The sequence below is a fragment of the Protopterus annectens genome, chromosome 1.part0 (genome assembly GCF_019279795.1).
Source record: "Protopterus annectens isolate FY-2018-M chromosome 1.part0, PAN1.0, whole genome shotgun sequence".
Lineage (NCBI taxonomy): Eukaryota > Metazoa > Chordata > Ceratodontiformes > Protopteridae > Protopterus > Protopterus annectens.
Window position 1 is genome coordinate 758,716,876 of NC_056725.1, and position 22,759 is coordinate 758,739,634.

Here is a 22,759-nt window from a genome sequence, read left to right on the forward strand (position 1 = left end):
AGTGATAGCGATTTGAGCTTGTCTGCATAAGACAGATGTTGGAGGTCATGGATTCTCTTTGTGAGGTATTTCTGTGGCCTTTCTAGTTGGTGAAGGTGTTTGTAAAGGTACATATCAAACAGGGCATTATACTCAGTTATAGGTCTAATGAGGGAGGAGTACAGAGAGGTAATAACTCCTTTTTTTCTGGATGCAATCCCTTTACTTATGAGATGAGCCAAGTAGAAGGGTTTACTGACCACTGCCACCACATGATGGTCGAATGTGAGATTGTTGTCAACCTGAGTACCCAGGACTCTCACCATGGGTTGTGTGCTTAGGGGGTTGCCGTTGATGTGGTAATCAGTAGGGGCCATGTTTTTGCCAAATGGTATGATAATACATTTTTTTGCATTTAACTTAAGGCCATGGCTTTGGCACCAGTTATTTGTAGCTGTGAGACCCTCTTGCAGTATGTTAATTTCATTTGGGGAGTCAATGACAGCACCCAACTTAACAGTCATCTGTAAACTTGGTCAGCCACAGGCTCTTGGTCTTTGCCTGGACCTCTGAGAAGTGGATGCCAAACAGTAGGGGTTCCAGGAAAGATCCCTGGGGAACACCACTAGTGACAGGTCTGCTGTTGGAGGTGGTGGCACCTATTTTGACCTTGTGGGTCCTATCTGTGAGCCAGTTGTCCACCCATCTGATGAGACAGGGATTAACACCAAGTTGTGTTAGCTTTTCAATGATGCCCGAGTGGGGGATTGTGTCAAAGACCTTGGCCAGGTCATGGTAAGCTGTATGTACTGTCTTTCCCTCATCCAGAGCCTTTGTGACGGTATCAAAAAAGTCAACTAGGTCAATAGGCAAGAGCTGCCCCTGATGAATCCGAATTACTGCCGCCATATGTCCATAGAATAACCACTCAGACCCCTGGAACAGAAACATACACAGGTCTGTGATACATCTGTCACTCTATGACACTATCACCAGTCTAACATCATGCAACTAAGATACACAAGGTTTGCTGTATAGTCATGATGCATGCCAGCACACAGTACCAGTTATGGCCCACAACTCCTGCCATGGCATAACAATACTGCACTACACAAGTACATTAAAAGTAATACAGCCACCTTGTGCAACAGACAGATATTTTCAGGTCCCTGCATCGATGGCACGGATGGCAGGGATGTGGCACAGGTATTATCACATGCACAGGGTGTGATGTGGGAGTGCCAGATGCCTAGGCTGTGCCATACAGTTGCCAGCATGTGTGTGAATCAGGAAGCGGTGCTGGTTAGATGTCTATGGAGAGGTGCCATGTGTGTCTGTTGGTGACATGTATGAGAAAGTGATGTTTGAGGGTGCGTGTGTACACAGTCAAGCCCAGTGGTAGCCCTACACATGTGTATGTTGGGCAGTTGTAGACTGTACATGGCAGAGTGGACAGTTCACCTTCTCTGGCCATGAACATGGGAACTTTCTCTGCCAGGAGTGGCACTGGCACCACCATGCCCAAGATCAGATGCGGTGCTAGTAGCTGATGCTGATTGCTGTCTGCAGGGCACATGTCTCCCACATGACCGCCCAGGACCAAATGCCCATAGCCTGCAACATTGTGGTGTGGACAGCACACTTCCCTCTGTAGTGCTGGAGGTACTGCCACTACAGGAGTGCGAGTGTGCACGACCATGGGGACTCTCAGTAGTTGGTGTTGTTGACCTATTTCCACATGCCCAATGCCGTATTCTAACCAGATGTTCTGTGTGGGCAAAGACAGACACTGTCTCAGCCCACCATCTGTCCACTACATCAGTGAAACAATCCATTGTGTCACTAATGTGGTGGAGGCAGTCACAGATGTCAGACTGTGCTGCACCCATAACCCTAAGCATCCATCTGGTGTTGCATTCAGAAACTGCCTGTGCCTCTATGATAGCCCAAAACATGCAGTGAGTGACCTGTGATGTGACACCTGTGACAGGAAGTGGATGGGCAGCAGTCCTCCTTCGAGCATCCCTATCAATTTGTCTGTGTGGGACCTCACCAGCTGTCTGGCTATGGCCAGTGTCTATACTCACTGACACCATAGTTGTCACACTGTCCTGTTGAATGTCACCACCATCTGACTGTCCAATATCTGTGTCCTCTGAGGACTGAGTATGTGTGGGCATACTGACTTTGAGCAGAGACAATGGGGGAGGAAGTGGAATTTCAGCCTCTGGGACAGATTCAGCCCCCGACAACCCCACCTGTATCTGACTATGGTCACCATTATCATCAGAGTCCAATGGGGCACTGACATCAGGATGTGAGGGGGGCAGACTCCAATCCCCCATTCAGCTGTGAGGAGGAGGAAGACAAAATTAGTACATTATTACCTACACTATTATGCATGGTAATCCATACAGACTCATACAGATGAGGAGCCACAACTGCATTACCAGTCCCACATATTCTCATCACTGATATCATGCACAACACACAAACACACAACAACATACACAAACAAGACAGGCCTTTTATAACATGCTCTACAGCTACATCCAGTGAATCTTGCCAGTACAATACATGTGTGAGGTATGCAATAGTAGTATCACTGCTGCAGGTATGTACCATCTCCCTATTGTGTGTGAACAAGCATCTTGGAGTAATTGCCTCCTGTATAGCAGGCTGCACACGTGTTCATAGCTACAAGTGCAAACATGTTAATGTTTGTACAAATACACAGCTGTGATTACCTATTGTATGCACTGTAGTTAACTGCTCCGAAATGGAACATGCAACTATTCTACTCTGGCTAAGCATAACAGTTGTGCCTAGGGAAAAATGGTAGTCCTTAACATTCTTAGAGTATATATAATCCATAAAACAACAGTATCACACTCACCAGGTACAGGACCCCAGACTCTGGCCACACCTGAAAGACCTATGAAAATGTGAGGGAGATGTATTGTCAGCAATACCAAATGTTGCAGTGCTAGAAGGTAATATGTGCATATATCCACATGTACAGGAGCTAATGTGATACCACCTACATTGCTGACATTCTGAGTATGTGTACACAACTGTGCATTAAACAACCTCCCCCATGCAGATAGACCTGACACCCATGTACTGGCATGCAGAGCCTGCCACAATGACTGATACAGTATTACACTGGTGAACAAAGTAAGCTTACCTGGACTCTCCTCTGATGTGGACGCTGTGGCACCCACCTCCAGGATGTATGGAGTGATGGATGAGTGGGAAATGGTGGTTGACTCTAGGTTTGCCAGGAATTCCTCTGTGACTGAGAGTGGTTGTTCTGTTGCAGGCCCTCCATCTGTGGCAGCACAATCCCTGGCCACAGCAGCTGCCCTTTGACATGCTGCATTGACCATATCGGTGGCCTGGTGTCTGACCTGCTCATCGGTCCTGTCCTGATGGCCAATTTGGTTAACTGCCCTGACAAGGCCACCCCACAATGTTGCACTTTAGTCACAACTTTGGTGACCCCTAGAAAGCAGAATGTGATGATGCAGTCTGACACCATCCAGGATAACAGCATTCTCTGCAGCTGTGAATGATGAATGCCTCCTGTGATACATCATTCTTGAAAGACAACAAGAGAGCAACACATTACAGGACCAGATACATGGACATCCACTATATATAGACACTGCACAACCAAACCAACCTGCACCATCCACCGCTCCCTCACATGTCATACTCCACAGTCTATTAACACACTACATGTGTTGCTATCACCAAGATAGCAGCAATACTGGGTATGTCCCTGTGTGCTGTGACAGATTCTGCTGTATGTCTCTACACCCTTCACTGCAGTCTACTCTGGTGTGTCCCCTATTGGCAAGGTCCCACTAATATGTCATACATCTACTGTCAGACAAATAGCTGTGTGATATTACTACAACTATATGTGGCAGTCCAGCATACCAGTGTGCCACAATGACAGATGGCAATACATACCTGCTGTAGTATATGTTCCCTGTAGACATCATATCTCTCCACTACACAGATGTTTGCAGAATGTGAACATGTGCCTCACAGATGTGGTCCTTTTGGCACGAACATGTGGATGTCTGATGAATGGATGGCCATTCATTGATGGTTGTTGTGAGAAAATAGAGAATCTGGCTGTCACATGGTAGACCCCTCAGAAAACACTTATGCTAGAGTAATATCTATTAGTCTATTTATAGTCTTACTTTGTATGGCCAATATGTATATTCTGTCTCTAAGTGTAGGCCAGTGTCACCCCATTAATTATGGTTATGACCTGAATCCCTGCTGTAAGGGGTTGACAGGTATGTTAGGCATAGCTCTCAACCAATGAGGGACAAATGTCAACAAAACAGTGATCTAGCCAGAGTACATCAGGGACAGTCAAGGACACCTTTACAATGTCAGAACTATTTATGTGTGTCATTGCCCGACTGAGAGGATGTGAATTACAGTACATTGTTTGATGTTACAGGAGTGTACACCCTTACTTAGTGTCACTATGTCTAACACAGAATCCACTAGCTTTCCTACAACAGCCGACTGTTGTAGGAGGGAGTAACAGGGGCAGAGCTGAGATTTGATTCAAAGCAGGGACAGTTGAGAGGTATGCCTGTAGCTGTTGGACAGCAGAATATCACCAACATGTCAATACCATAGATGAACTACAAGCCTACTGTTGTACTCCCTATTCCCCATACCTCCATCCCTCCATCTGCATCCCATTATATGGGGACATCTATTACATACCTGGTAGAGTGAAGTATTCCTTTTTTGAAGTGTCACTCTGCTAACAGCTTGCAAATCTGGTGTCTGTGTGAGCAAAACAACATACAGAACTGTTCCCCATAGGCAGTTGCTTGCCTTTTGTAGGTAATGTTCATTACCAGGTAATTGCCTGTGCACCAATCTGTGGCTTAGACTTGCTAATTGTATCCAAAACAGCTGATTTGCACTTTCATTAGCCAATGACATGGCACCACATTGCAATATATAAGGCCGTCATGTAGGCCTAGGCCCCTTTCTTAGTCTTTGAGATGGACGTGGGGACACTACAACATCACAGAGGGTAGGTACAAATACTGTCCACTGTTGTGATTTGTGAGGTATGTCCACAGTTATGCCTGATATGTTTGGCCAGTGTATCATGACATTTTGATCACCTGGTGGTTCAGTATTAAACATTGTGGGCTAAGGTCAGTAAAGAGAGAGAGATGTGAGTGTCACACATCATATCCATCAGAAAAGACATGCTAATGCAGTAGCTGCTATTCTATCAACTCACTATCTTTGTAGGGGCAGATGGTTAAACGTGTCCCTATCACTAAACCTTTGCCCCTCCTTATGTATGGTTTTGTCTGGATCCATTGTTCTAGGGGGTTGTGAGGTATGGTAGGTCTGCAGCAGCTAGCTTAACATACAGTTGTATATGCAGCCTAGGACAGATGGGGGGAGTGTGAACACTTTGGAGGACAGCAAGCTGTACATGCACCTGTGGCAGCAGTGGCAGCCCTGTCATTACAGCAGAGCCAAGGTAAGGGTAACCTTTACAGTCCAATTGAGGCATGTGCTTAAGGTATATCTGTTATGCAACACTGCCAATAACAGAGTAGTAGGCAACTTATAGTTAGGCTATATGAATATGTGTAGTGTGCCCCTACCTGCAGGCCTTTGACTTGCAAAATTGGGTAGCAGATTATTCAGTAACAGTAACCTATGGAGATTAAAAGTGCCATGAAATGGAGAGCTATGTATGGGGTGATATTTTTTGTGGGACAGGTGCCAAATTTTTTTTTTTTTTTTTTTTTTGGAGAGTTGGGAAGAGTCATTCATTTAGATTTGTTGTAATTTTGCTTGGACTCCAATAGTAGATACATAAATCTCCATGGCTGTTCATTCTGGAAGAAATGGAGTTAAAATTTACAAATCTTCCAGTGGCTCACTTACTCCTTCTCATGTTCTAATTGCCTACTATTGGCACATCCGCCACCTCTACAACAACAGTTACCAACAGTGTTTCTCAGATACTGACATTCTTTAACATATACATAAGGAAATATATCCAATAAATTTTAACCCACAATATGCCTAACAAAAGTAACAAAAATTTATGCTTATGCCAGGAGCCTGAAACCTTATTTTTTTTAAAATTGGAAAAACAAAAAACCTCTGGTAGATGGTATTTACTTAACTCTGAAATTTTCAACCAGGATAGGTCCAGGTTTGGAGAAAAAAAAAAAACCTCATTAAGGAAAGGATATTGCAAAACTCTGCTATTGCCAACTAAATACACATTTAAACATTTATAACACAACTAAATTTTGTGATGCAGAACAAACAATATAAAAACTCAACAAGCTCACTGTATAATTTTTCATTTAATCCATTTCTAGACAACTCCTATATAGCTAAGAAATGAACCTTTAAAGATGTTGGTACCAAAACAAGGAGAATATTATAAATATTCTTACATATGATGTAAATTGAATTTGTTATAATAATATATTCCCATGCAGCTATAATAATAGTATCAATCTTTATAATTTGGTCACATTAACTCCTTTTTACAAACCTCTGTTCCAGGGTCCATCCTGGACTGGTCCTTCTTCAGCCACCCTGTGACACCTCCAAAGCCTACTTACCAGATCCTTATCCATTTATCTCATAGCCCCCGTCACTTTCATTCCCTTGAAGCACTGAAACCACCAACAGCAACACAACCACAACTTTTCTCCAGTTAGATGCATTGCCCCCCCTGAGGCACCCTCTAATACGTTTCAATACAATGAAAACTGGTGGCGATCCTTTCTCAAAAACTATCAATAAAAGATTCAAGAAATGGTAAAATCCTAGAAACCAGCAAAAAAATACGCATAAAAAGATAAAGGGAGGAGTACAAAAAGGATCTATTACAACTAAACAAAATAAACTCTAATTACACAAAAAAAATTCTTGAAAAATGTATCCACCAGCAAAATAAAAACTCAAGTCTCAAAACTGCAATCTAAGCACAAAATTAATCTTGCTAAAAAGCTTGCCACAAAACCATAACTGCTCTTCATAGCGCAAGTCAAAATCCCAAACAAAATCTAAGACTGGTTTAAAAGTAGTTCCCATCAATTTCCTCTTCTTTGGAACAAAATCCAACCCACAATAATCCATCACCAGACTCTCAACCACCTCTCAACTCTCTTTAACTCCCACAACTGGCTTTTTATGGTTTTAAAGTTATCTATCTGATAGATCCCAAGCTCCATGGTGCTTGCAGCAGACCCAAAAATTTCTACATACCCATCCCTCGGAGTCCCACTCACTCATTCCCTCCCCTTACTCTGCAAAGCCATAAAGCCATCAATGAATTGGTCTTCAATTCACCTTTGGCTTCTAAGCCAATCCCCTGACTCTATGTCTGTGTCTATCTCTGGCAGCAGATTCTTTCCCTTTATTCTGAGGAAATAGATCCAAACCAGATCCAATGTGATCAAACTTTAGCCACACTAGATACTGCAATGCCACCCCACATCCAAATAATACCATCTCTAAATAAAAGCATGAGATCTCTCTAAGAAGCCATTAGCTCTTCCACTCCTTTAAGTGTCCACACTCAAATCATCTAGTTGCTAACTCATGCCCCCACCTCCTCAATAACCATCTCCTCCTTTAACTGCTCAATACAACTAAAAGGTAAAACTTCATCGGTACTCTTCTATTCAGCAAAGAAATGGTCAACTCTTCTTCAGACTTCTTAAAGACAACCTCTCACCTTCTAGGACCTCTTTCTCATATCTCACACACCTCAATCTCCTACCTCTCTCTCCTTCTTCTCCAGGAAAACTTGAGATACAGTATCTCTGAATTCAGATGGAATCTATCGATAGCTCCCTCAGGAGCAGCTCTGCTAGATAATCTAGGATTTGAGGTAAGGTGGGCATGGCTGTGTCCTTTCCCTGAGACTGGCTCCAAGAACAGTATCTTTTCTACTTTTCTGAATAGGATTTCCTAGTACTAGGCCTCCTGGCCTCAAGGATGACATCCAGCACCAGTTTGCTGAGGGTTGCTCGTGATGTATTCAGGGAATAAGCCAGGCTGCTAGATTCAGGGTTTGCAGCTGAGGATGTAAAATCTGGACCTCCTGCTGGGACAGCAGAGAGGGGGTCTGATGCAGGTGCCAGGGTGGCACTGTTGTCAGACTGCATAAAAGTGGGTACCAGTGCTGGCTTGGCCCGTCTGGTGCAATAAGGATTGTCCTTGGCCTGTCCTGTTTGATATTGAGTAGTACTTTCTAGAGGAGGGGCAGAGGGAAATCATATATTGAGAGGTTTTCCCATGTAAAGGATAGGGCATCCACTTTCCATGCTTGGCTATAGGGAGTTCTGGTGCAAATTTTGTTCAATTGATGGTTCTGGGGGGAAGCATAGAGGTCCACCTCTGGTGTCCTCCACCTGTGGATTAGAAGCTTGAATGAACTGGGTTCCAGTTTCCACTCATGCAGGTCCATTAGATCTCTGCTTAAGTTGTCTGCCAGTGAATTTTGTTTGCCTGGCAGGAATTGAGCTTGCAGGTGCACTTGGTTGCTCAAGGCTGTGTTCCACAGAGCCATGACTAACCTGCAGAGTGGGAAGGAATGAGTTCCCTCCTGCTTGTTTATGTACCACATGACTGTGGTGTTGTCTGTCTTTATCACGAGTTGCCCTGGAAGGATAAGCTATTTCAAGGCTGTCAGAGCATTCTGTACAGCTAGCATTTCTTTTTGATTGATATGCAGGTGCATTTGTCCTGGGCTCCATTTGCTTTGAATGCATTTGCCTGCCATGTGAGCCCCCCTCCCCCCATGCATAGCTTGATGCATCTGTTGTCAGGGTTTGGGTGGTAGGGGGTGGTTGAGTGAAAGGGAGTCCCTTGTGGTTGCAAGCTTCTGCCCACCAAAGGAACTCTGTCCTTAAGAAAAGAATGATCGGAATCACTGTTTCCGGGTCCTGAGAATGTTGACAGCAGAGACTTTTTAAGTACCACTGAAGTTTCCTCATATGCAGTCTTGCATATGGAATTAGGAGAATGCATGAGGCCATGAACCCTAGGGCTTGCAGTATTTTCCTTGCAGATAGCTGGGTTTGGGTGGCCAGTAGTTTGCAGTAGTTTGTCAAATAAACCTGCTTTTCTGGAGTGAGGAATGCCATCTGGGAAGTTGTGTTCAAGCTTGTTCCCAGAATACAATTTCTTGGCTGGGTACCAGATGTGATTTCTTTTCATGGATGGTATACCCCAGAGAAGTTAGGAGTCTCTTTACAAATGTCAGGTGCTGAAGTAGCAATTCCTGACTGTCTGCCTGAATCAGGCAATCATCCAAGTATGGGTAAATTTGAATGTTTCTCTGCCTGCAGTATGCAATGGCTGGAGCCAGGCACTTTGTGAATACCCCGGGCGCAGTAGATAAGCCAGAGGGAAATGCAGAGAAGTGCATAGAGTCTGCCCTGAAATGTAGATATTTCCTGCAAGATTCCCTTATGTGGATGTGTAGGTAAGCTTCTTTTAAGTCTAGGGTGACCAGCCAGGAGTCCTTGGCTAGCATAGGCAGCAGTTGTTGGAGTGTAAGCATTTTGAACTTTGTTACCACCAGGAAGGTGTTGAGAATTGACAGATCCAGGATAGGGCATCAAGAGTTTTTTTTTCTGGGCACCAGAAACAGTCTGGAGTAGAAACCCTGTCCCCTTTGCTCTGTTGGAACAGGTTGAATAGCCCTGATATTGAGAAGAGAAAGTACTTTCTTTTGGGCCTCTGCCCACTGGTTTGGGGGAAAGGTCTGGCAATCCACTTGGATTGGCATTGAATGGAAGTAAAATCTGTATCCCTGGGATATAATGTTTAAGACCCAATGGTCCTGGGTAATGTATTCCCAGTTTTTTGCATGCAGGGTGAGTTTTCCTCCTAGGGGTGCAAGTACTTGGGCATGGCAGGGAAGGATGCAGGAGAAGTCATTGTGAACTTTTTCCATAAGAGGGTGGCTTACCACTCCCTGTTTTTGAGGTGGGAGCACTCCATTGTTTAGATCTTTGCAACCCCTGAGACTGTAGTCTTGGTGGCCTGTTGCCTCTGGGTTTGGACTGAAAAGGTCTGGGAGGGACTGGAAAGGGCCAGTTCTTCGAAGGCCAATGCCTACTGAATCTAGGTGGCTGTACCTGTAAGAAATCTTTAACAGTTTGCATAGATTTAGCTTTTTCCTCCATCTTTTTAAGAACTTCTTCTGCTTTTCTGCCAAACATTCTTGATTTAATGGAGCATCTAGAAATTTTGCTTTGACATGGTCTGGCATGATTTGTTCCTTCAGCCAAGCATGCCTTCTCAGAACAGACCCAGTGATAGCAGCTCTGCAAGATGCGTCTAAGGCATCAAAGCCACACTGCAAGGTATGTTTACCAACTTGGTTAGCAGAATGCATTAACTCTTGTAAATCTTTATTTTCTGCACGGTCAGGAATCAACAACATTTTTTATTTAATTAGTTCCATAATATGCTGCTGGTACTTCAACATGTGAAATTGGCAATTTAAAGCGCGGATGGCAAGAGTTGCAGAGGTTTATGCCTTCTTACCCCATCTCTCTAAAGCCCTATAATCCCTGTCCAAAGGGGTAGGGTTTTTGGCTGTAGTAGCCTTAATACCTTTAGGACCCTGGGAAATGGTCTCTGGATCCGCAGTAGGATTTTTAAAGAAAAATTTGTGAGAGTCAGGTACTCTGTAGTACCTGTCAGGCTTTCTAGGAGCTGGAGGTAAAGTATCAGGGGTAAGACTTGATTCCATGAAGACATCATCTACAATATCCAGGACATGGGGTATAGCTAGAGGCCTGTGCTGAGGCAAGTCTAAAACTTCCCTGAGTCTCTTTTTTGTCTGGGGGTAGTCCTGGAATTCCCAGCAGAAATGCTCTCTTAGGGTATGCAAGGTTTCACCGAAAGAAAAGTCCTCTTGAGGGGAGGCAGAGGGAATGGAATCCACTGCATCTGAATCCTCATAGGTGGATAAGGGTATGTCCTGGTAATCAGAGGGACCAGACTTATCAGACTCATGGTCTGTAGAATCAGAAGGAAAATCAATTCTTTGTCTTTTAGAGGTGGAAGGCTGCCTTCCTCTAATTAAAGTAATAAAGTCTTCAGCCATTCTAAGCATTTGTTTCTGAGGCATGGGAGCTTGAGAAAGTGCTTTGGTCATTGGTTTTCTAGGCGTAGTGTGAACTCTGGGCCTGAGAAATTCATTAGTTTTAGTCAAAAACAAAGTAGTCGGTTTAATACTAACATTGGAAGGCCTGAATACACCCTCAGAAGCCAGTGCCTGCACAGCAGCTCTGGACCCATCCAAGGTAGAGATACCCACAGGTTCCATAGTCAAAGAAGCATCTCGCGGCATACCAGACTCGGAATGGGTCTCAGTAGAGGCCTGCAAATCTGTAGAAGTGGGTATCAGGGGCTGCAAAAGCATCTCACTGAGTACCGGCGGACTGGTGACTAGCTTAACGGAAGCATCATCGGCAGTTTTGGACCTACACGGTCTGTCTCTGACTTTATCCTTACATTTTTTCAGAAGATCGGTAGTTGGATGGCTTTACAAAGCCAGTTTGGAATATGGAGAACGAGAGCAAAAGAATTTAGTGACAAAGATACCCCAACGATGAATAGTTCGGGCGTTGAACAAGGCACAAAACCGACAGTGAGGAATGTCGTGGTCTGGGCCTAAACAGGTGACGGAGTAAGAATGAAAATCTCTGTGAGGTATCTGCTTTCCACAGGCAAGACAACTGTTAACTTTTTCTGACATTGGTTAGAGCAAGAAAAAAGGATCCCCAATGGGGTACTTAGCTTTAGAAGACTTCAGGTTTGAAACTTGAAAAATGAAAATTTCAGGTAGCAGCTGATCAGCACTTGTGAACTGCTTCTGCTTCAGGCTCCCATGCTGCAAGAAAAGCTGATGTAATGGCATTGGCTGCTTCTTTTATACCCGTGATGAACCTATGACTTCATGGAAGAGGTGACAGCATCCGACACAGAAATCCCAAGACTCTGGTATTCATGCCAACTGAGGGCTACCTGCAGGCAGATAACCCAAGTGCGATGACTGCAACAGTGAAATACAAAGAACATCTACAAATTGCACATCAGGTGGACCTATATAAGTACTAAGATGTACTGTGGACTGATGTACTGTTATTTGGATATTGACATAATCATGTCAATGATACATCTGTGACAAAGGGATTGCCAACAGTAATTACATTCCGTGACAGCATCACACTTGAGAGACATGTATATGTACAGTACAGAGAGTAAATATCTATCATGCCTTGCTTGGCAGGCATGGGGATAGAACCCAATAGCAGTGAATGCAGAGGACATGAACATCAGATGTATTGATTGACTGCAGCAACCTTTAACAGACACTCCAGGCATACAGCCATACCAAGATTACACATTTTACTTCTTTTATTTTATTTTATTATTACTATACTTATTTCCTTTATTTTATGCAGTATTATCACATTCATGGCAATGATTTTAACAGTCTGTGACATCTGAACACACAATTATTTACACATAATATGAGCTACCTCATCCATTTACCAGTAGTTCCTGTGGAGAGAATGATATCTGTAATCAATACGTGACTGATACTGTACAATTTTTGGCAGGCATGCAGATAGAAACCAATAGCAGTGACTGCAGAGGACATGTGCATCTGATGTATTAATTGACTGCAGCAACCTTTAACAGACACTCCAGGCATACAGCCATACCAAGATTATGCATTTTATTTCTTTTCTTTTATTATTATTATTGCACTTTTACCTTTATTTTATGCAGTATTATCACATTCCTGGTAATAATTTTAACAGTCTGTTACATCTGAACACACAGATTATATACTCATGATATGGGCTACCTCTCCCATTTACCTGTAGCTCCTGTGGAGAGAAAATTGGCCATCATTACATAACTGATTCAGTAATATTTATTACTACAGAGCACTGGATTTGAACTGTGGTCTCTGTGTGGCAAAATGTACTTTATATAGAATATTTAACAAACTGAGCTACTGAACCACTGCTGATTACTTACTGTCTGATATTTGCCTAGATCTCACATGGAAACACAATATCACCTTTTAATAGTACTACAGTTGTATACTAGACTGCAGTGACAATTGAACACACACATACATGACATTTAATCCTGACAGAGATACTAGGTAACCTATACGTTACTACATGGAATGCAGGTGTACACAGTATATTCTTACTGGGTTGGAATATCAGCTCTAATTCCACTCTTATTGCACAACAGCATTTATTAGAGATACTTTCATACATTTACTGATATAGTTTTAGTTTTTTTGCACAACAGTTGTCAGTATGCAGATGTAATTCCACAGTTATGGCACTACAAACATTTGGTAGATACTTTATAATGGCTAATGCCCTACTCTTTATTTCTTATTTTACTAAAGATAGCATAATACATCTGTACTCAGCACACTCACGGTGCAACCTGGCCAAGCGCCTGCCATGCACCTCAGTGTTGTGAGCCCTCTTCTCTGCAGCTGTTGGGAGAGAAGCATTCCATCCTGCATACCAGTTTAGCAGATATTCAAGAAGAGATATTGGTGAAATACAGGAAAATGTACTTACATACATGTGGGGCATTGCCTGGCTGTAATTCTTGGACCCAAGTGTCCAAGACAGCCCTCTTCCATCTTTTCAGGTCATCATGGTGGTGACATACCTGCTGAACTGTGCGGGGGATACCAGTTGCACTGGTGAGGTCCCTTGCCAGCTGTTCCCAGGCTTCTGCCTTGCACTCTGAGCCCTGGTAACTTCCCTACATCAGCCGGTCTTCATGGTTTTTAACAATGAGTCCAACCATGATGCTGGACTCCTGACTACTCCAGCAATGTGCCCAAAAGTGCAAACCCTCTCCAGTGCCTGCCATTGTATCCTCAAAGTTAGAACTCCAATGGATTATGCAGTATTCTCACTTATTCCTCTTAATATAGCCTGCTTTCCTGCTCTTTAACTCCATTGGGCAATATTCAAAAATGCGGCGTGTTGCTTAGCACCACATAAACCAGTGCAGCTGAGCTGAGCAGTGCTTAAACTGGCAATGATTAGCAGTACTTAGTAGTGCGCAAACCAGCTGAGCACAGCCAAGCAATGCCAAGCAGTGCTTAAACAGAGATTGTCTCATGGCTTAGCAAGGCTTAGCAGAGCTTAGCTGTGTGCAGCAGATCAGGATTTAAAAATAATTAGCATAATTTGTATTTGGAAAATAAATGCTTAATTTCCCTTCCATTTATTCAAACCCTGTACCTATTGCACATAAGGCTGTAACTCTATCCATTTGGCTACGTGGATATATGGAATGCTGCTATACTTTTACATATACCTCTGAGCTATGTTTAAGCACTGCTGAGCAGCACTGCTCCATGGCACACAAACCCACTCAGCTATGCTTAAACTTGACCTTTTCATAAATAATTAAATACATCCATTTTCTTTTTAGGATGTCTGGCATGTGTCACTTGCTGCACACTGCATCGTGGTGTGCAAATCTGCTTTTTATAACAAATAAAAAATATTAAATTACATTGATATAATGTGGGTGGACAATGCAGGGAGTGTGTTGCTCATCTGCGGACACAGTTAGCACCACACTCCCTACATTGATTCAGTAACTGTGTTCCATGGCTCTCCCTAGGTAATGCACCATGATTAATATGTGTAGGGCACTGCAGAGAGGGAACCGTGTATATGGACATGGTAACATTCTGTATAGGCTTTACACTATGCCTACACAGATTTTATTAAATTTATGGGCTGGAGAAAAATGAAATAAAACACACCTTCTTTTTCCTGCCATTGTAAAATTCTGTCTAAATGTTTGAAGACATTTAATACAGTGGAAGAAAGAATCTCTTTTGTACAATGCAACAATGCTGAAAAGTTTACAGAAGAAATAGACTTGCACTTAACAAGTTTGAAAAGACAAGGTAAGAAACATGAAGGGAGAAGAGCAGTTGTTCTAATGCCTATTATTGGTGTGCTTCAGGAACTATAAGACATAACTCACAATTGAAAAAAAATACTTAAAAAGCCTACATTGTTTTGTCCAGTACTACTATCATAAAGAAAAAGACTCATACTGCAGGCAAGCTCTATATTACCTGCTGAGTTATTTAGACTTCAGATATGTTTATATATAACTCAGTTTAATGAGAAATAATAACAATTTGGAACTACCTAGCCAAAGAAGTGAGAATTATGTCTTCATCACAAGATTTAAAAAATGTTACATAAGCACCTCATCAGTGACAGCAAATACAATTGCTTTAGGGAAAATGGCTAATAACTCATTTGACTCATTATAATTACATCTAGTAACCAATTTCAATCTCTGAGCATCAAAATATGATTGCAAATATATATATATATATATATATATATATATATATATATATATATATATATACATACATGGGTTTTAGAATATGAACGGTCAAAGCATGTGTTTAAGGAAACTGAGTATGTGACAATCTGCTTGCATTAAGATGGACTTTGTACTGTGAACTTTGAGTATACTGTGAATAGTGGAAAAGGACTTAAAAACAAGAGCCTGCTTTAATGTGCCTTATATGGAAGTGCATCCGATTTTCTTTTTCTGCCTAGAGATGTAGTAATGTGAACTGCTTTAAGCCTACGGGTAAACCACTGATTGGTTAATTGTCTTTTGTACTGATCTAATTGGTCAGGTCTATATTTTTGTATTGTCAACAAGTATTACCAGTATATAAGCTTATGCATTCCTTTGTTCTTGGAATCTCCCTAGTACTTTCCATGAGGCTCCCACACGTGTGTAATAAATACCACTGAAAGAGAGGAAAATCTGTCTTGTCTTTATTTAAGGTAAAAGCTAACACAACAATTGGTGCCATTTACTCGGATCTGAATTGACAACAGCTGCAGCGGTCGGGGATTGAACGAAATACTGCTAGTGAAAGGGCCCATGACAGAATTTTCTGTTTTTGTGGTGTTTCTTTCATTTCCTGTACTCACCTGCTTTAAAATGTGGTATTGATAACTTTGCAGGAATAAAATAATTCCTCTCATTCAGTCGTTTTGAGGTAAGTGGCATGTATTTCTTTTCTGCTATTGACTGTGCAGTATGAGTGTGGGTTAAAACAAAAAACTGGAGTCATAAGAGTGAAAGGAGATACGAGAGTGGGGAAAATGATGCTTACAAAACATCACAGCTAAATCTGTAAAATACAGTATAGCTTATTGTGTGAAAATGGGAGCGACTGTGGGAACCATAAAAGAGCCAGAAAGAGGTACACCAGCTGGTTATATGTATTTTCGTGCGTCCCGGGACAGTTGTATGTTTATAAGTCAGTGGATCGCCCTCACTAAGGGTGATGGTAAACTCGCCATCCCAGAAAATGGCAGTTTTAATAAAAATGTTTTGCTTAATCTCCAGGGAAAGTTAAGGAAAAAAGGGAAAATAATACCATGGTTGTGCTGGGCAGCATTTAATGATTGGATGACAGAGCTGAAAGAAAGAGAAAAAGATTTGGTTATCAGTAGTCTAAAGGATAATCAGCAAAAACTAAAAGATCAATTGAGGGAATTACAACACACTGCCAGTAATTCAGATGTAGTAAACGGTAAATGTTTGAAGGACCCACCCTTTAAGGGGTTTTATCCTGTAAAGGAATTAGCTAAATTGCAAATAACTGAATCGTCAGAGGACGATAATGCCTGGTTTCTCCTACCACCGATTGCACCACCAACTGCACCACCACAGTATCAGCCCCCCCTTGCTCAACAAAGAGCTGAAATACAGTAGTCAGATTCCACCACTAGGGATGGAGAACAAACTGCGGGCAGTCAGTCTAGTTAATCTGATCCAGAAACAAGCGATAAAAAAGAGGGACCAAGAACTCGTAGTAAGACTGATAAGGAAACAAAAGCTGTAATGTACTTTAAATCTAAACCCTATCATAAGGAAAAAGGGAGGCGACATTTACACCGACGAAGGCAATTTGGCCAGTTCCCCTCGATAATTGACAGTGGGGACAGATATTTTGGGCCAGATAAATTTAATCCAGACTCAGAGTCAGAGTCGTCAGATGACGACAGATTGTTACCATTGAGGGAAGTACCCAACCCAGCCCATGCTAGAAACGCACAGGAACCACTGACCATTGTAGTACCAAGGGCGTGGTCGGTGGTTGATTTTCAAGTCATTAGCAAATCCCTACCGTCCATCCATACTAATCCAGCTAAGTTCCAGCGTGTGCTGGCAGGACATATTAGTCTACAAAATCCTACAATAGAAGAAGTCAGGGCAGTTCTTCAGTACACTGTGTCAGCTGATCTGATGAAACGAATTTGGGACCATGCTAATGTCCCTACTCCAATTCCAAAACACGATGCACAGGGAGATAATGGATTTGAAGTGGTCAGACAGCCTATAGTAGATGCTATCATGGTAATAGTCCTACCCACATCCAACCCACACCCAACTGGTCCAAAATCAAGTCAGTTCTTCAGAAAGAAGACGAACCTGTGGACGAGTATTTAAATAATCTCACTGAAGCCTTTGAGGCTTATTCTGGTTACCCCGAACCCACTGAAGGGCCAGCACAAAGTGGATTGTCGGCCACCTTCGTAGATGGGTTACGCCCGCAATTATGGGATAAGTTAAAGGAAGTATGTTTAAACTGGCCTAGTCTTGGATTGCATGAATTGGTCACACAAGTGCAATACCTCTCCGACCACTTAGCAAGGGAAAAAAAGGAATTAGAGGAAAAAATTGGTTAAGGCGCAGAGTCAAATGTGTACTGCCTTCGGCAGCATGGGCAGGGAGGATGGGGAAAAGGAAGAGGTGGACGCCAAGGGGCAGGAAATCAAAATAGACAAAAATGGCAGGAAACATGATCAACCCCACCCCAAAGCTACAATAATCAGACAGAGTGTTTAAATTGTGGCCAAGTAGGCCATTGGAGAAATGAATGTCCGTATCTGGCTGAACAACCTGCCCCACCCACTGATACATCACCTCAGTGGAATTCTAATTGACCCCATCCAATCGGCAGCCATCACAATGAAGGTTTCTTGAACAAAGATAACAGCAGTTGTGCCCTTTCATTCCTGTGGATCAAGATGGACCGCATGTTATGTTGCTTGTCAAAAATAAACCATACCCATTTTTAATTGACACTGGAGCAACTAAATCTATGTTAGCTGGTGAAGCAGCAATAAATGTCTCCCTCTCCAATAACACAACTAGAGGGGTAGGTGTCTCTGGTATCCCTATTGAATATTCTGAAACCGTCCCAGTCCCAGTAACTTTGGGACCTTTACAGGACAATCATGCATTTTTAGTAGGACCCTCAGCACCTTTAAATTTATTGTGGAGGGATTTGTTCTGTAAGATGGGAGCAATCATTTTCTGCACAGCTGATGGAGTATATTTACAAGTACTCTCAGATAAACAAAATAGTATTTTGGCTACTTTAGACAAAACTGTCACTCTGCAAACAATATGTATGCAGTCTGACCTCAATAAAAATAAGCATTTAAATTCATTACCCTCTCATCTATGGACCACTCATGATAATGATGTTGGATTTCTGACTTCAGCCACTCCTGTAAAAATAACCTTAAAACCTGGGGCAAAGTTACCTTGGGTGCCACAGTACCCTTTGACGACTGAGGCTACATTTGGTATTGCCCCCATCATTTCTGCTTTGGTACAGCAAGGAATCGTCTTACCTATAACAAGCCCATGTAATACTCCAATACTACCAGTAAGGAAACCTGGTAAACAAGCTTACAAATTTGTGCAAGACTTGCGAGAAGTCAATAAAGCTGTTTTGCCTGTTTTTCCAATCGACAAAACCCAGCTACGATTTTAAGCTGTATCCCACCTACAGCATGTTGTTTTACAGTTATAGATATCTCATCAGCTTTCTTCTCTATTCCGGTACATTCTGATAGTCAGTATTTGTTTGCATTCACTTATCAGGGCCAACAGTATACTTGGACCTGACTACCCCAGGGATATGTAGAATCTCCAACCCTATTCTCTAGAGAGATGCACAGACAACTACAGGATTTACAGTTACCACCATGTTCAGTTTTGGTCCAATATGTAGACGATTTTCTTATAGCTTCACAAGATACTAAGTCTTGTATAGAGGATTCCCTTCTAGTTTTAAAGTTTTTAGGTGATCGAGGCTTTAAGGTATATAAATCTAAACTGCAGTTCTGTCAAGAAAAGGTACAATACTTGGGACACATCATTTCTATGGCTTCATGTCAAATACTTCCAAGTAAGATCACCTCCATTCAGGCTGCCCCTCACCCTGTAACTCAGAGACAACTCAGGGGGATCCTCGGCCTGGCAGGTTATTGTAGACAGTGGGTGCCTAATTTTTCAGAAATGTCGGCCCCTCTGTTACAGCTTCTAAAAAAGGAAGTCACAGATCCTCTGCCTTGGTCCCCTGAACATGAAAATGCTTTTCAGGCTATTAAAACAGCACTGATAAACCCACCTGCCCTGGGGCTCCCCGATTATTCTAAACTATTTGTTTTCTTCTGTTGTGAAAGGAACAAGACTGCCCTGGGTTTGCTAGCGCAAGTGCGCATGGGGGGGCTATCGACCTATAGCATATTACAGCACTCAGTTAGACCCTGTTGCTTCTGGCTATCCACCCTGTTTACGAGCAGTGGCAGCCGCTGCTGTTTTGATCGATATGGCGGCACCATTGACTTTAGGACATGATACTATACTAGCAATACCTCATGTGGTGCAAGCTTTACTCTTAAAAACAAAAACTGACACGTTGCCCACCACTAAACTCTGCTTCACTGATTCCAACAAGTGACGAGGGTGACCCACATGATTGTGTGCTTGTAGTTGACACTGTTCTTTCTCCCAGGTTAGATTTGCAAGATGGTCCTTTGCTTAATTCTGATTTAGTTATTTTTGTGGATGGATCCTGCTTATGAAATAATTATGGTGAACTCCAGACTGCATGGTCAGTCTGCTCACCATCTGAGGTCTTACAAACTGGACAATTACCACCTGGGATCTCCGCACAAGCTGCGGAATTAGTGGCACTTTTGCATGCATATAAAATGGCCAAAGACAGATCTGTTACTATCTATACTGATTCACGTTATGCCCATGGTGTTGTTCATGATTTTGGTACCTTATGGAAGGAAAGGGTTTTTTTTGACATCCTCTGGGGCACCTATTAAAAATCACCTATACATTGATCACCTATTACAGGATTTGTTACTACCTTCTGAAATTGCTTTTGTTAAGTGTGCAGCTCACCAGTCCAATGACTCCCTAGTAGCTAAGGGAAATAATTTGGCTGACTGGGCTGCCAAACAGGCTGCTCTTTCACACACTGTTCAGGGACAATTTCTGCAGCCTATTTTACAAACGGTTACTTTTGACACTACTGTTTTAAAAACTTTACAAGATGAAGCATCGGAATCAGAAAGAAAAGCATGGCTGGCTCAAAGCTGTTTCAAACACTCTGATTCAATTTGGCAGCATCCTGATGGCAGATTAATTTGCCCTATATCTATGTTAAATTCTCTTATAAAAGCATATCATTTGCCAGCTCATGTAGGGGTACAAGCATTAATCAAACAAATCCAAAAGGATTGGTTCACCCCAGGACTTTCTGCTTCTGCAACATTTTTTGAGCATGTGCTCCATTTGTTTACAGCATAATATTTTGAAAGGCACTATGGCTTCCGCTCAACCAGTGCCAAAGCCAATGGGACCATTTTGTGCTTTACAGTGGGACTTTATTGAACTCCCACCTTGTACTCATTTTAAATATGTTTTGACTGTTGTTGATATTTTTTTGGGGTGGTTAGAAGCCTACCCATGTGCTAAAAATGATGCTATTTCAGTCGCAAAAAAATTGTGTTATGAACTGATACCTCGTTTTGGTGTTCCATGTCAAATATACTCTGACCGTGGGACGCATTTTATTGCTCAGTTAGTTGAATCATTGTGTACAATGTTAGGCATCACTTTGAAATTTCATTGCCCATATAGACCTCAGGAATCAGGTATTATTGAACAAATGAATCAGACCTTGAAAACTAGACTTGCTAAAATCACTTCAGAAACAGGCCTAACTTGGGTGCAGGCCTCACCACTAGCCTTACTTTCTATGCGAGCACAACTGCATCCTACTAAGGGTCTTTCTCCTCATGAAATTCTCATGGGTCGCCCTCTGCGTATGCCCATGACACACCACCACCTCTTTCTGAATATGATGCATTTGATAATGATATTCTTTTGTACTGCAACCAGGTGTTTGGGTATACGTTAAGTCCTTTTCTAGAAAAACAGCGCTGCACCCGAGCTGGAAGGGGCATTTCCTGGTTCTTCTGACAATGTCATCTGCTGTGCGACAAGGATCTCCTACCTGGATCCACATTACACACGTCAAAAAAGTTGTGCCATCCGAAGACCAACGGCTTTTACCTTTTTCAATTCCAGATTCTCCTCCCATTGCTACTCGTACTTGAAGTAGAACTGTTCCAGTACCTGATGATGCCTAACATCTACCCCTTTGGGAAACTTCAACCTCCTCAGACCACGCAGGCGCAACAACCATTTCCACAAAAATATTGGACAGACATTCTACTGGTCATTCTTGTTGTACTATTATTTTTAATGTGGCCATTTCTATTTGCTGCTCCATTGACGCATCAAACCAAGCGAGCTATATGGCATCCACCCTTCAACACCTATCAAGCCATCAAATATGCTTATGCTTCTACCTTCAACGTTTCTGATTGCTGGATTTGTGCAGCTCTTCCCACTTCGCATGACAGCCTGCCAATGACAGCTAGTCCTTTACCTACTGAAAACTATTCCACCATCCTCTTTAATATTTCTGGGGGATTGTGTAAAAAGATACATTCAAATCGAACTGTAGCTCTGACTTTGGCATATCGACAGCAAGGCATTTTATGCCTAAAACAAAAGGGAATAAAGAAAGTTGGCTGAGTAATTGCACTATAACAATTCAGAGAGTATGTGCCATTACTAACTACACAGCCTTACAGTCAATTAACGTTACGGCACGGGATAGGTCTATTTCTTATTCAGTGTGGTGGGCCTCTGTATCTGCACCATTCAAGAATTATTCAGACTGGCAGACCTGTAATGTGACTGGAATGGTGCTGGGGCCAAAAGAGGTATGGATCTTCAAAAATAGCCCTACAATGACAAATTATTCACAACTCTCACGACTTAAGTTAGATTTATATGATGTATTCTCCCAAGTAGTGTTCAATAATAATGTTACTACAAACATTTCCACTATGCTCTTGAAAGAAGGATTGTATTTTATATGTGGTAGAAAAGCCTATAAATGGCTACCAGGAAACTGGTCTGGTAACTGTTTCTTAGGTTATTTAGTCCCAGCTATCCAACATGTATCTGCTTTACCTCAAGGAAAAATTCAGAACGTTCGGGAGGTCAAAAAGCCTGCCAATCCGGTAGGCCAAGTTGACGCTTCATGGATTTATCATTATGACTTGGCTCATGCTGGCACTAAAGGACTATCCTATATGGACTTGGGTGATGATGTCATATTGTGGGCCGGAATAATTCCAGCATATGGAGCAGTAAAATCAATTTGGGAATTGAGAAAGATGTCTAAGCTGCTTGAAATACTAAGCAATGC